The sequence below is a fragment of the Felis catus genome, chromosome A1, assembly GCF_018350175.1.
Source record: "Felis catus isolate Fca126 chromosome A1, F.catus_Fca126_mat1.0, whole genome shotgun sequence".
Taxonomy (NCBI): domain Eukaryota; kingdom Metazoa; phylum Chordata; class Mammalia; order Carnivora; family Felidae; genus Felis; species Felis catus.
Window position 1 is genome coordinate 181,661,524 of NC_058368.1, and position 15,441 is coordinate 181,676,964.

The 15,441-nt window shown below is 35.1% G+C and overlaps 1 protein-coding gene and 1 long non-coding RNA gene across 10 annotated transcripts in view; one reads left to right on the forward strand and one right to left on the reverse strand.

The window, feature by feature from the left end:
* Positions 1–15,441, reverse strand: part of TENM2 (teneurin transmembrane protein 2) — a 2,391,334-nt gene that overhangs the window by 1,146,057 nt on the left and 1,229,836 nt on the right. For all 5 annotated transcript variants that reach the window (XM_045040340.1, XM_045040320.1, XM_045040321.1 and 2 more), the window contains one exon: positions 1,295–1,408. The gene's annotated coding sequence lies outside the window, so the exon portion shown is untranslated. The remainder of the gene's footprint in view (positions 1–1,294; positions 1,409–15,441) is intronic.
* The window catches only part of LOC109503243, a 94,404-nt gene that overhangs the window by 7,788 nt on the left and 71,175 nt on the right, over positions 1–15,441 (forward strand). The gene's annotated exons all lie outside the window — the stretch shown is intronic.

The window sequence follows — 15,441 nt, forward strand, 5'->3', positions numbered from 1 at the left end:
ATGCTAAGTACCTAACTGCATCATCTACTTTACTTCTCACTACAGCCTCATGAGATTCCCATCCAGGCATAATATTATATGCTCTGTAAGTACTTTCCAAACTCACTGTTCCAGCCAGGCTGTCTGATTATTGCATTATGCACATCCTCTTCATCAAAGTATCCACATCATCAACCTTGCCCGTAAACCCATTATCACTTACTTCGCCACCTAAGAACTTCCCTTTACTTTCTGCCTCATTTTCACAGGAAAAAGAAAACTAAAAAACAAAACAAAACAAAACAAAAAACACAAATAAAATCTGCTAGAAATAAAAAAAAGGATAGAAAGGGAAGAAAGAAGAAGAAGAAAACATTTAATCCAGATACCTTTTCCTTTTATCCATCTAGTCACTCATAAGTCTCTATCTTAACTGTTCCCCTATCTTATCCTTGGCTATAATATCTGCATGAATACTCAAATTACTAAAATTATTCTATAACTGAGGTTTTAGCTAAATCAGATGATCCATCTCCAAATTAGAGTTGCAAAATGTATTTTTAATTGTCCCCATAGAACCCTTTAATTTTCTCACCCCCAAAGTGCACTGTCTTGCTGAGGTGTGACCTGTAAAAATATAAAAAGCAAGATCTGAAAAGCAAAAGACTGGAGAAAAATGCATGCAGAAGGCCTAAGAAAAAGCCTTAGGAAGCCCTTTGATATATGGTGCTAGATGCTGTAGAAGTATATTGAGAATACCAGTTCAGGAGCAATAAAAACACAGAGGATTTTACTAGGAACATCAGAAAGGCTTGCTGGTTTCCTTTTTGCTTGTAGTCTTATGGCATGTATAGATTAACAACATTAAACACATCAAGGGGGCCAAGTTTTTCTTTCAATGCAATGCTATGTGGCCCAACTGACCACAAACATCACCTTTTATTTCCATGTGTACATAGCAAATATGAAAAGTCTGATGACCAAATTATTTGTAGAAGCCAGGGGATAAGGAGGGGGTACCAGAGGGGACACATCCAGGTAGAGAAGAGGCAGATACATGACTGAAGAATTGTAGTCTTTCAATTGGGTTGGAAAAGAGAGACAGACAATAGCAGATTTCAGAGAAAGAAAATGACAGGACAAATTACTTTTGTCCCTAAGGAAAAAAAAAGGAAAAAAAAAAAAAAAGAAGCCAGTTTTTCTACACGGAGCTGGAAAAGCCCTATTTTGTGCTCTGTATCAAAGCACTTTGGTCAACAATACAAACAACATGAGGCAGAGCAAAACACAAAATTGTAGCTATGATTCCACTCACCAAAAGGGTAGATCTTCAATGTGCAATTCAGCTGGCTTTACAGGACTGCTCCACAGCAAAGCCAAGCAACGAAGCAAGCCCCAGTCTTCTTAGGCAATAAAAAGCTGGATGTAACTGTTAAAAAAAAAAAAAAAGAGAGAGAGAGAGAGAAAGAAAATAGATAAGATTCAAATGAGCACATAAAAAAAAAGAATAAAAATGCAAATAAATACTAGATCTCCTCAAAATGTAGGAAAGTTGGAATTAGGAGCTAAATAAGCTAAATCGTACACCTTACCCTTTAGAATATCTTTCATCAGAGAAATGTAAAATATGGTTATAAAACCTATTAATTAAATCAGTCATTTTGACTATGGCACACCATTATCGTTAAGAAAAAATTACCACAATACTATACCCATTCGTTATCCTTTAAATCTGATGCTGTTTATAATATAAACACTGAAATATATAGTATTACAATGGGAGAATAAGCACATCTTTCTAGCAATATACAGATTTGAAGCTTGTTCTTTACATTTACAAATGAATTATTTCATCTTTAAATATACAGTTTACTCATCCATACAATCTAAGCATTATTTTGCCAACCTTTAAATTCAAATACTTGCTAATTAGTACCATGGTCAATAGAACGCAGGAGTAATATTATATCACAGGAAAGTCCCCTGACTCCAATATAACTTGCTTTGGGCAAATAACCTAAGCTTTCATCATCTAAAATGGGGATATAATAGCACCTATTTCATACAAATGTTGTGATGATTAAACATAAAAATCCATCAAAAGCACTTAGTACAGTGCTTGGCACATAGTACCATTTTAATACACATCACCTGTCACTATTGTCATTGTTGTTACCAACACTCCAATGTTATACCTGGAATGTCATCAACAGAGATTTTGAGCTCGCCTTCTAATGATGAACTCTTTTGAAAAATACAAACATGTCCTCTTCCCCCAAAAAAGTCCACATAATTAAATGAATGCACACTAAGATGTTTGCTTTTCATTATGTTCTCTTCTCCCCTGGCCAGTAGAACTGGGGCCATAAGGGAGGCAAAGAGTGATTTCCTAAGTTCACAAAGGCATTGGTGTTAGTGCAAAACAGAAAGAGAGGTCAACAAAGAAGGAATGACAACAATGGAAAACAAATAGCTTTAATCACTTAGTTTTGCTCAAGTCATTCTGATCTTGGACACTAAATGTGTATCTCTAACTGTAAAACAAAGGAGTCCTTCCTAAACCAGCATTTCTAAGGCAGGGTATTAGATCCTCTGGTGAGCTGGAGCTTCAGTCTGGCTGAGCCTATCTCCAGCTCCCATATAAGGCCACAGCCGGATAACACACTCCTGGACACCCTCCTCACAAGAGCAAACAATATTTTCAGGCTGATGACTCTATCCTTCCTGACCACTCTGAAAATCCTCCCTGTCCTCCTCAAAGACTCTTGGAAATGTAGAATCAACATTAGGTGCTACCATACTGATCTTGCAGACAGTTAAGAGGGCTTGTCACAGTATAGTGGAGAGTATGGAATTTAAATCACAGCAGACCTGAGTTTGAACTGTGACTCTGTCACTAATCAATCTCATACCAGGTTCTTCAGACCCCCTGAGCCTCAGTCTTCTTAACTGTAAGATGGGAGCAGAGGAAGAACACCTATTAAATTGAGTAATAAGGAAAGAAAATATTTCTGGCACACAGTAGGCATACAACAAATGTTAATCACAATTTCTGCTTTCCTTGTTGTGGTATCTTCCTTATTTTGGTAGCTTTATAACCTGATTATAAGGGAATGATACAGAATATGTCTAATCAAGACTATGTCTTTAAAAGACAAACTGACAAGACCAGACAGAATTGTAAGACCTTATGTAAACTTGTTTTGTTTTTCTTTTCTTTTCTTTTTTCAAGTTTCAATTTGGCAATCAGAGCCCAGCAAAGCAATATGGTTCTTTGATTTCTTTCTTAGAAACTCTACAGCCTTTATTGTCTTTGTATCATACAACTTTAGCACTTAATTATATCCTACCTTGTAATAATTAGGTGTCCTTATAATCAAGTCTGTTTACTCACTTGTGCAGTTCTGATCCTTTAATCTCTCCAGAATATTAGTTTTTAATGGTATAAAAAGCCACAATTTAACAATTTTATTACTAAATGAAATTGTAAGAATATTTTGAAGAAGATTCACCAATGGGTTGAATCTAAAAATTACTTTCATAATTAGGAATGGCACAAAATCATACAAGTAAGCCTCAAAAGTACAAAGGAAGCTTCCATGCCTTTCCATTGACTAGCTGTGCAGCCTTGGGCCAGTCACTGAGCTTCATCTTTGGACCTGTAGATGAACCTACACTTGAGTCAGATACTTGTCTTAGCTAGCTTAGAAATTTACTGAAGAATTCTCTATAATAACAAGACTATAATAACAGCTATATATTTTAGGCAAGAGATCTGGTAGTTGCTTTGTTATTTTATATCATATTAATTATAAATTCAAAAGCCTGCTGTTGGAACGTAAAATAAAAATAGGTAAAGTCAGTATACATAGTATATTCAGTACAGAGTAATGATAAACTTTCTAGGCTCAACAGTTAAACTGCTTGTGTTTAACTTGTGACAAAAACAATGAATGGCCATGCGGCCCAAGACAAGTTTTAATCTTCTGCATTCCTTAGAGTCTTAGGGATAATAATAATATCTAACTCATAGAGTTATTATAAAGATTACATACATAATTCACTTAATGAATATTCCATACTAAATGTTAGCTATTATTATTATTTATTTTTATTTGTAAAATAGAATTATATCAAAATCCACTAATTCCTAACATATGAAACTCACCCCCTATTTTTGTTATAAGTATTATGGATATTTGTCAAATGGATAAATGGAAATTATTTTTTGATCAGTGTATGTCATTCATCAAATATTCAGTAACAAATGATGCATGCTTTAAGGCATACATTTATTGCCAATGTTACTATTTATTAGGCTTTCATCTGTATTACAATAGATCTGATAAGACATGTATTGATTGAACTTAAATATGTTATTAAATTATAATAAAACTAACAAACCTAAACTTAATTTTTTTCTGAAATGTCTATTTCTGTTTGACTTTAAACATGGGATTTTACATAACTACAATGAATCCTATATTTTCAAATATTTTTTTGTTGTATCATTGTAAAAAAAATTGTATAGTTAAATAAAAACAAACAGAAAAATCATTTGAAAGTACACTAGCCAGTGATAACTGCTGCTTACATATTGGTGGCCATCATTCTAGATCTCTCTATAAATAAATTCACCTGGAATAGACAAAACTATGCATAAATAGGACAATGCCAGCCATCTTTTTTTATGCCAAGCCCTTTCCTACACGAGAAATGCACCTTCTAGATTACTGAGGCAGTTAATCTGTGTCTCCTTTTGATTCAATCAAATCATTTTAACTTTTCATTTAATGTTTATCAAAAATTTGAGAATTTAAAGTGAGCTATTTAAATTAACTAAATGTTCCTGACATCTGAGAAATAATTTAGGAACGTCTTACTTTGCATCTTTTAGATGGACTTTTCTATCATTAAACATACAAGTCAGAAAAATTAAGCAAATATCAGTCTCCCTATTCCATACAATAGGAAGTGCCACAAAATGAAATGATATAGACAAACCTATAAAAACCAGACAATAGGAATAAAAATTGCAAGATGTTGTTATTTTCATTCAAAGTACCAGTTCTCTTAATGGAAATTAAGTTTATAGGCTTAAAAGAAATGTTAACAATCTTCCCCTTAGATATAAAGAGAGTGATGGTACTGTGTGAGAAATGGGAGATTAGTAAATGCGAATGAACTGACTTCTTTCTAATGAATAAAAATAAAGATTTCAGAGACATAAAAATATGAGCATGTGAGTTCCATTCCACAAAGCAGGAAATGAAATGATGAGTTAGACCGAATGACTTACAGCATGCTCAAGCCACTCTGATTTTTCTACTGTTCTTGTAACTGCTTAGGAACTGAAGCCTGATTCAAAAAAAGGAATATTCTAAGTCCAAATAAAAGATCTCTCTATTCCTTAATTAGGAAATGTGATAATGGGACATTTAGACCAACAATAAGATAATTTTATAACACTGAAAATTATGGATTGATCTGGATATACTAAAACCAGTCAGCTAGTATCATTTACTTATTTATTTGACCAATACTTAATTGAGTGGTTCCCAAATATCAGAAACTACATCAACCCCTGGGTTTATACTGTCCAATAGGGTAGCCACCAGCTATGTGGCCATTGGCTATTGAGCACTTAAAATGTGGATAGTCTGCCACTAACAATGTGTAAATGTAAAATATGTATGTGATTTCACAGATCTAATATAAAAAAGTAAACTATCCCAGTAATATTTATATATTGGGGTACACATTGAAAAATACTATTTGATATATTGAGTTTAATTAAATATATTAAGAAAATTGAGTTCACCAGCTTCTTTTGACTACTTTTAATGTGCCTACTAGCAAATTTCAAAGAACACATGTGGTTTGCATTATATTTCTGTTGGCCCTTCTCTAACTGATAACAATGGTTAATAAGGAAAACAAGTCTTTGTATTCATGTTTGTATGCTTATAGTAGGGTAATAATTCTGTTCAAGGACCCATGTCACATGCTGAGGAAGGTGCATTAAAGTATAAGGTGCATGCCAACCCTTGAAATTTTGCCATCTAATAACATGTATCAGAAAGACATGAAAAGTTACATAATCGCAAAGCTATTAAATCCACTAATCTAAAATATAACACTGCTTTATGCAGAGAAATCTTTCTAATAAAGTTATGGTTGTTCAGTACATCTCATTCCTTTTATCACGAGGGGAGCATTAGGCTGATCTGCTGTTCCAAACCTACTGCTGGGGTTGTGGATGTGTTCCTCAGGCTTCAGGAGAGCAACGAGGAGCTCATATTTTATTTGCTTTTAATGGCAAATTTGTATAGTGGATCAAGAGAGCGGCCTCATCACAAATGCTATTTGAAATTCACTGATATCCCCAAGCTAGCTAAGTTGGATCTTAGGAGGGAGCCAGGAGAAAACATTTCAAAACATCCGGAGGTCCCCAAAGCCTCCCTAAGGATCTGAAGGCCCACTGTGGTTGTGACAAATAGATTACAGAACTGTCAAATATATGTTAGGGATTAATTAGCAGAGTATTATCTTTGGTGGCTCTGACCAACATCACAAAGAAATTATCAGCAGCCATATAGTAACAACAAGGTGTGCTTAGAATAAATTTAAAATAACTTCTCTCTCTTTTTACGGTATGTTTTATACCCACCAAAGCCATTCCAGGCCAAAGAAGTCTTCTTTTCTCACTATACGGAATCTTTGAGTATTCACTCTTTAGGATAACATTTGAATTAATTTAAAACATTGTATCTCTCACACAGAGGTTCCCACAATAATCTGTCAAATCCAGGCATAATTTTGCTCAAAATAAATGGTTTCTATCATAGAGATGCACTACACCAATCAAAACACAATCATATTTTCAACATTCAAATGCAGGGTCTGTGGTCCAAAGCTTATGTTTGAAGGTTTCAATAAAAGGAAAAAAAATATATAGAAATTGAAAAAGATACTCCATGTAATACCAATTCATTAAGCAATTTTGAAAGGGTCAAATCTTATTTTTCTTAAGGGTTATCTGATACAGAAATTACTGGGGTTTTATAAAATATGCACTCTGTCCCTGCTCATTTTCTGAATGAATAAATATGAGGCCAATTTTGTACAGAATCACTTCAACTTGAACTAATAATTGTGTATTACAGCCTAGCATGTTTCAGAGGGAGACATATAAAAAGGAAGGCAAAAGAAAATATTAAATCAGTCACTAATTATAATTAATTCATAGTTGAGGTTTATTTGCTTTGCCTAAAGTAAATAATAGCACTCATATGGAAGCCCAGAGTACAAGCGAAAGAGTACCATATCATATAACGGCTGTTTGTATTTGTTGAATAGCTTTTAGGATACAATAGACTGTTTTTCAGGATAAATTGGTGTAAGCAGAAGCTTGTAGATCTCACCAGAAACTGTGAATCTCTTGCTGATTATTTCCTTTACTTTGAGGAATGTACACGGGTCCTTTTGAGAAAAATTTTAACTCATTAAGGAAAAATAAAAACTTGCTGAAAGACATTGCTTGAGATTTGATTTATACTGAAACATTCTGGGACATTGGATTTGCATGGAAACATATAAGGAGATTTGTGAAATTATCATCATCTCTTTTTAGTTATGGAGAGATGGAGAACTAACCCATGGAATAAGAATGCTTTTGAAATCATAAAGAAGAGTCTGACCTTGGTATATGGTAGCCATCTCTTAACTGATGCTCCAACCTACTCAGTCAGTTTTGTGATATAGTAATTATCATATCTGATCTCTGTTCATGAGTAAACTGTTTAATTGTTCATATCAACTATCACCCACAATACCCTCCAATGGTTACTTGGTTATTCATCCTACTCACTCCCTGCTATGGGGACAGTGGAACCTCTTCCTGCTCACTCATGGTCCTACATCCTTCACCACTCAGGGAGGATTACTCAAGGTAACACATAAACAAGTGATCAAGTGAGCCAAGCACCTAAAACTTTGTATCAACAGCCATCACCGTTGAGAGCATGGTCTGGAATGCTGAATAACCATAGAATACAAATAGCCATAGCATTCCACCAAAAGCTATAAAACTACAAAAGGAACCAAAGGAAAAATCTTGGGGTGTTCGGTTTATAAGGAATTTGGTTGCCAAATACATGGACAATGACCAGTGCTGGTCTATGATAAATTTTCACAGTAAAGACAAGTAGGAATTTGTTTTGCAAGAATCAATACAGCAATCCATCCCACTGGCATACAAACACTTTTGAAGCACTTTATCAGCACTCAGTTTGAAATGATCAGTTTACTAAAACTTATAACTGATTTATATATTTCTATTAAGAATAACTGCCAGTGGACTTCTATTTGTCATCACATTATCAGCCATCACTATCTTTTACTTGGGGTTGGCTGAAAATAAGGAAATTGCATTTCTTTAAAAAATAGTTCATATTTATCCCCTCCTCTAACAGTACGTATACAGAGGTGTGTACATATGCACACTTGTGCACACATATATACGTACACATCAACTCAGTACAGGTCATTAGAATTGGAAGAGATTTATTCCATATTCAGCACTTCAGAATCAGAGAATGCAAAAGGAGGGAGAGAAACAAGGAAATAACATGTGTTTGCAATATTTTGAAAATTAAAGATCCCATATACCAAAGGTCATACAGAAACAATTGTACTTTTGGATTTCCTAAAAGTACAATCATTAAATAGGTGAAGCTGTTAGAATATTAAAATAAAAGGTTATGTGCTAAATTTTTAATACAAGTAATTTTAAATACAAGTAATGCTTGTTTTAATCATAGTGCTGTCAGATCTAATGGCATCAATAAAAATTGAGGATGCATATTCACAATCAAGTTCAGAGGTGAAATACTCATTGTATAAGGTGGTAGTAGAATCAATGCCTCTCTTGAGAAAGAAGAAACAAACAAACAAAAAAACAAAACAAAACAAAACAAAAACCAGGTTATTTACCGTGTTAGTATCACCAACCTGAACTCTGCCCGTGAAAATATAATTTTTCCATTAAGTGTAAATAGAAACACCCTCCAAACAAGAAATCAGCATGATTACTACATTAAAAAACATAGATTTCCCCCAAATAGTTATATTAAGTAGCAAACAAATGTTTTATCCCTTGGCGTTAGCCTCCCCCAATTAATTAAAGATTGGCACAGTCTAAGAACTAAATTTATTTTCAATTAAAATAAGAAGTCCGTATGTCATGATAATTTTTTGTTACTATTTCTAATGTGCAAAACAAAGGTTTGCTGTTAGCATTGAACATAGTAATCAAAACAAATCCTTTAATTTTCAATAACTGTAAGGATACTTGAAGAGTCGTTCTCCTCGCAAGGTACTACCTCAATGGTTAATCCTATTAAGAACTGAGCCATGCACCGCAACTAAATCCTCTGGGGAATTTGAGGCATCAAAGGCTTACTGCACACTTAGAAGGCAAGGACTTTTGTAAAGGGCTCTATTATATGAGGAACAAAAGAATACCACTTGTGTACTTAAATATCATCTGCTTTTCCTTCCAAAATACTCCATTTTTAAGTAAAGATATGTGATTTAAATGTATTTAGAGTTTAGCTTTTGGCACTACTCTCGTTTCTGAGTAGAAGTGCCATCTGTGGGCCCCATGGCTCACGCATAATGATATGCTTACAAGCTGCTTCCCTTTTCTGCACAATGTACCCTTTTCACTTTAACATACATTTTCCATAAATTTTTGAATAACAAATTGGGCTGAGGAAGTTTGTTGAAACGGGACAAGGGAAATGCCTGTAGGCTAGAAAGCGGTGATTTTACTCAAGAAATTGGTGCTATGGAAAATATCTACTCCACCTGCCCCCACCCCGAAACATCTATCTTGAGCTGTGATCCTCTAAAATTGCAAATTAAAAACTTCTCCCCTCGAAATATTAGGTCTGTACATTAACTTGGGCAAAGAGCCCACATGCCTGCCATCCATTACACCTGCTGGGTGACAAACAGATGAGAGTCATCACGCAGACTCCCAACGTTTGATCTCCTGATATCGCCAGATGTCCCCCATTTACATTCAAACATAACCACAGTCAGTAATGCAAGTAGCCTGGCTGGCATTTAATAGGGGGGAAAAGTGGAATTCTAATCTGAAATCCTAACTATCCAAATCTTTCAGTGTGTGAACATATACACTATTAAATATGCTTCAATGTGTCTAACTTACTGGCTATTAAGAGAACTGATCTCATTGTAGGCAGGCGAGCTGGTATGGATGGGCAGATTTTGTACCATGTTTCAAAAGAAGACCCGCATCTTTCCCCATTTGGCTCCCGAATTTTTAATTTAAACAACAAAATTTACCTTCACATTATCTGCTAAATTCTTAAGTACAGTAAGAAAAATCTTGCTTGTTTGGCTACATTTAGATACACCACTCACTAAAAGGCAAATTAGTAAATTAGGGTAAACAGACAACAAAAGTCAAGGAAGCCATGGAAAGAGTAAATCTTCATTTCTTCCTTGCCTCCTTCCCTAGTCTAATAGTACTAGTGAAACAACTTACTGCTAAAATTCAACTGGAGAAAGTAAAACAAAAATATCATAGGCACAGATATCATGACATCTTCCGAATGAGTCTCCAAGGTTGAGACCCAGAAACTTTAATTTTTTTTTAATGTTCACTTTATTTTTGATAGAGAAAGAGAGAGAGCAGGAGTGAGGAAGGGGCAGGGAGAGAGGGAGACACAGAATCCGAAGCAGACTCCAGGCTCTAAGCTGTCAGCACAGAGCCCAATGCGGGGCTCGGACTCACAAACTGCGAGATCATGACCTGAGCCAAAGTCGAACGCTTAACCAACTGAGCCACCCAGGTGCCCCAAGACTTAGGAATTTTAAAACACACTTGCTAATTTTCTTGAAATCCGTTCTAGACCTTCATCATGGTAAATCCTGCCAGTATATTCAGGAACTATTCATGAAAACATGACTTAACAGCTTGACTTTTTGAGACTTTCTTTCCATTCTTTGTTTCACACAGAAAATATTTATAGTGTGTCTACCCTGTGCCTGGCACTGGACATTTATTTGGTGTACAAAGAATCTGTAAGGGACAAGGTTTTGTCTCAGCAGTGTTGACACGTGGCTCTAGTACAGACAGCAGGCTCTCTAATATGAGGGCAGAGAGATTCTTACATAGGAACCAAAAGGAATGAAAGAACCCAGGGACACTTTACAGAAAGGTACAACGTGTCCACCGATTGTACACTTCAGGCAGATCTGGGGAGGAAACCACTAGACCTCCTACAAAAGATGTCAGCATCTATGCCCAGGAGGGGTTCTGACTCTTTTTAGGGGAAGAAGTTTGAATTTAAGCATTAAGGAGAAAGCTAGGAAGATTGTAACTTCTTTTTGCATCTTCTCCCTTCTTCTAGCTTCCTCTTCCCCTGTGATGAAAATATTCTGTTCAGCAAGGATGTCATTGAGCAGTTGCCCTGGACCCCCGGCACTCTCCCCGTCTCTCTGTTCCATCTTCCCCATCTCCCTTATCGCTATGTGAAATTATTGTGTCCATTTGTTTATCCGTCTCTTATCTGTCTCCCTACATGCATGCAGAGGCCTTGCTTATCATTTACCTGTCCCCAGGACCTAGAGCAACACCCAGCATGAAGTGGGTATCCAAATATGTGTCAAATGAAAGAATTAATGAATAAGATATAGTTATACTTTAAATTTCTTGATCCCTCTGTCACCAAACATGAATTGTTTTTCGATGTATGTTCTTGGATTTATAGTATTAGTGATTTTTTTCATTTGACATCCAACTTGATTCTCTTCTAAGATTATTTTGACCTATCTGCTATCCAGCTTTATTCACTGAGGATGTTTACGCTTGGACTCAGTTCAGCAGGAACCCATTTTTATAGAAACCTAATACATCTTCAGCCCATCTCTCCTATAATTTATAAAATATCCTATTGCCCCTTAGCAGGGACAGAATTCCAACCCTTATTCAAATCTTACACTATATAATAAAGAAGCACAACCAAAAAAAAAAAAAAATCCCCTCAAAGGAAAAGTACCTGAGGAGTTTCTGTCTCAAGGTCAAGGCAATAGAGGATAAACACAGGCCATCAATTCAGAATAAGAGGAATTAAACATTGAAATCATTGATTTAAGGCTTTTGATAACAATGGCAAAATATTAAATCGGGCTTAAAATTATTAAGTACTATCGGGTCGCTTTTACTTTAGTTTTTTCTTGAGCTGCTCAGCACATGTCTGCAATTTCACGGCACCTACTAATAGAAAGTGAGCTCAGAGTCTATTGACAGTTTCATGACAAGTCATACTTCACCTTCCATTGTCCAGTCTTCTTAGCTGTTCATTATCTTGACTGCTGTGCCTACGAGATAATGATACACTCTGCTTCTACCCCTGACTGGAACACATTTTTGCTCCAGGGTTCCTTTTAATTGAAACACACTGTCGGTATTACTGTTTTTGGTGCAAAAGTAAACACATTTAACACAAGAATTCAGTTTGTATTTGCTTCACCAATAGAAACTGTGTAAAAAGTCACCTGCCTCTAGAAAAGTGACTGAGTGATTCTTTGGAGACATTAATATTTTTACTCACTTCTTTTACTTTCATTACCATTTGTCACTCCTGGGGATGTGATAATCAATTATCCCTGCGAGAAAAAATATTATGACCATCCTTACCATTTCTCTGAGTGTCCCAAACCCATCTAGGAAGTATTGAGTAATGTTTCATCAACCCTTAAGCATAAAATTGACTGAAAATGCTTTAACTCTAAAAAAAGGGGTATAATAAATTGTGCCTGTTAAATTATCTGTGTCCATTGTAAATCCCATTAGGTAGCCGCCAACTGACTAGAACAGAATGGCCCAACTTCAGGAGTAGTAGCAGCTGAGCACGGCCAAGATGCTGCTCTTGCTAGCAGACATTCTGGGAATTTGAACTCTTTCGAGAAAACAAATGAATGCTTTCTACCAACCGATACATTTCCAACAATAACTACATGTATAAAGAGGATTAGGGTTTATTTTCTCACCATATGGCATCAAAAAAATAAAAAAAGGATGACACACTAACCATATAAGAACCATGCCACATTAAACACTGTGCACGTCTTCATTTTTTCCCATTCAACTGCTACAATCATATGTCTGGTGTTAGAACTCTCACCATTCCTACTTCACAGATGGGAACATCTAGGCACAGAATTACTAACCATACTGTCCAAGGACATACCATACAACTGGCCCTTGAATATGGATCTCATATCAAACCCCAGGTTCTAAGATACCACCGTTCTATAATGCCTATTCTCTCTGAGTTCTCTGTAGTTAAAATATGGAAGCATTCCCAATGAAGTCGTCTAATGACTGTTGTGTATTCTTATATTTAAAAGTATATGGATTTAAATTTTGAAAATACAAAATGGATTCACAAACTACTCAAAATTCAGGTTGACCTAAGATATGTTTGTTATTGTTACATGACTTGCCTTTTCTTATCACTGTGGTCAACACACTTTTTTTTTTTTCTTTTTTGCCTCCACATGTTTGGGAAGGGGGAGAAGAAAGAAAGAGTATTTACTCTCTCTCCCAGGAGATTAACACAAATGTGTGTGTGTGACGGGGGAGGGGTCTCAGCATGTAAGAGAACATGGAAAGGGATTGATAATTTACCACTCTTAGAAGTAAAATGGTTCTCGGGGCGCCTGGGTAGTTCAGTTGGTTAAGCTTCTGACTCTTGGTTTCAGATCAGGTTATGATCTCACCGTTTTTGAGTGTGAGCCCGCATTTGGCTCTGCGCTGGCAGCACGGAGCATGCTTGGGATTGTTTCTCTCTCCCTCTGTCTCTGCCCCTCCCCTGCTTGAGCTCTTTGTCTCTCTCAAAATAAATAAATAAATAAATAAATAAATAAATAAATAAACAAACATTAAAAATTTTGCTTTAAAAAGAAGTAAAATGGTTCAAATATGTTAAAATGTAAATGAATCTGCTGGGAAAATTTAGAATTTTAGATCACGAGGTTCTCCCTAAGAGATTCTGATTCAATAACCGTGAGTTAGGTCTAGGGGTGTCTGGGTGACTCAGTTAAGTGTCTGACTTTAGCTCAGGTCATGATCTCGCAGTTTGTGAGTTTGAGCACTGTGTTGGGCTCTGTGCTGACAGCTTGAAGCCCAGAGCCTGCTTCGGATCCTGTGTCTCCCTCCCTCTCTGCTCCTTCCCTGGTTGCAGTCTCTCTCAAAAATAAAATAAACATTAAAGAAAATTTTTAAAAAACCCAAAAAACTGTGAGGTAGGTCCAGAAACTGAATTATTAACAAGCAGTGACAAGTGATTCTATTAGATATTTCATACCTATGCTGTCCAATATGGTAGCCATTAAGCTTTCAAAATGCAGCTAGTCCAAAATGATGGGTACTGAATGTAAAAAAAGACACACTGAATTTCAGAGACTCAGTATGAAAACTAAGATATAAAATACTTTATTAATAATTTTTATGTTGATTACATGTTAAATTATAATGTTTTAGATATATTATTTTAATGCAATATATTACTTACAATATTTTACTTGCAATATATTACTTGCAATATTTTAATGCAATAATATTAATATATTAATATATAAGTTTAATGCAATATATTACTAAAATTGATCTCATGTATTTCTTTTTATCCTTTTTTAAAGTGTGGGTACTATACAATTTTAAATTATATATGTAGCCCATATTGATATTTCTATCAGACATTATATTTCTATGTGGACTTATTTTTCTTTTGGGCAACATTGGTTGATACATTTATTCCCAGGAAAGGGTCATAAAATAATTCTAAGTTAAAACAAGGACCAATGTGCATATGATAAAAATTTTAGTATGTAAGATTTCTTTGAATACTTTTAGAAATCTGATAAACATAATATGCATCAGTCATTCATGAATTTGTATATCAAATTTATGTTCTTTGTGAAAAAAAATAAACAACAACAACAAAGACACAAAGCATTCACTACCTTCAACCAGCATTCAACGATTATCAAATTCCATGTGTAGCCAGTGTTTGCTTTTAGTTATCAACTTCCTCAGAGCATGATATATTTATGTTTGTGTATTTGTATGTATGGACACTGTTTATATAGCCCACCACAAAGCATGACCTTTCATTTTCTGCCTCATCTGGCAGTAAAATTGTTAAATATAATCCAGTATTATTGTAATTGGCAATAACTGTATAAAGAGACAAATATATTTGTATGGGTGGGTGGCAACATAATAGTCCTTGTTCAATATTATCTCTATTGACCAATGTATTACTAATTCTAAAGAGCTGACATAAAGTTTCTGAAGTCAGCATCTGATGAATTACTACCTATACTCCTAAATTATCCATTATTATTCTACTAAGGTGAGGT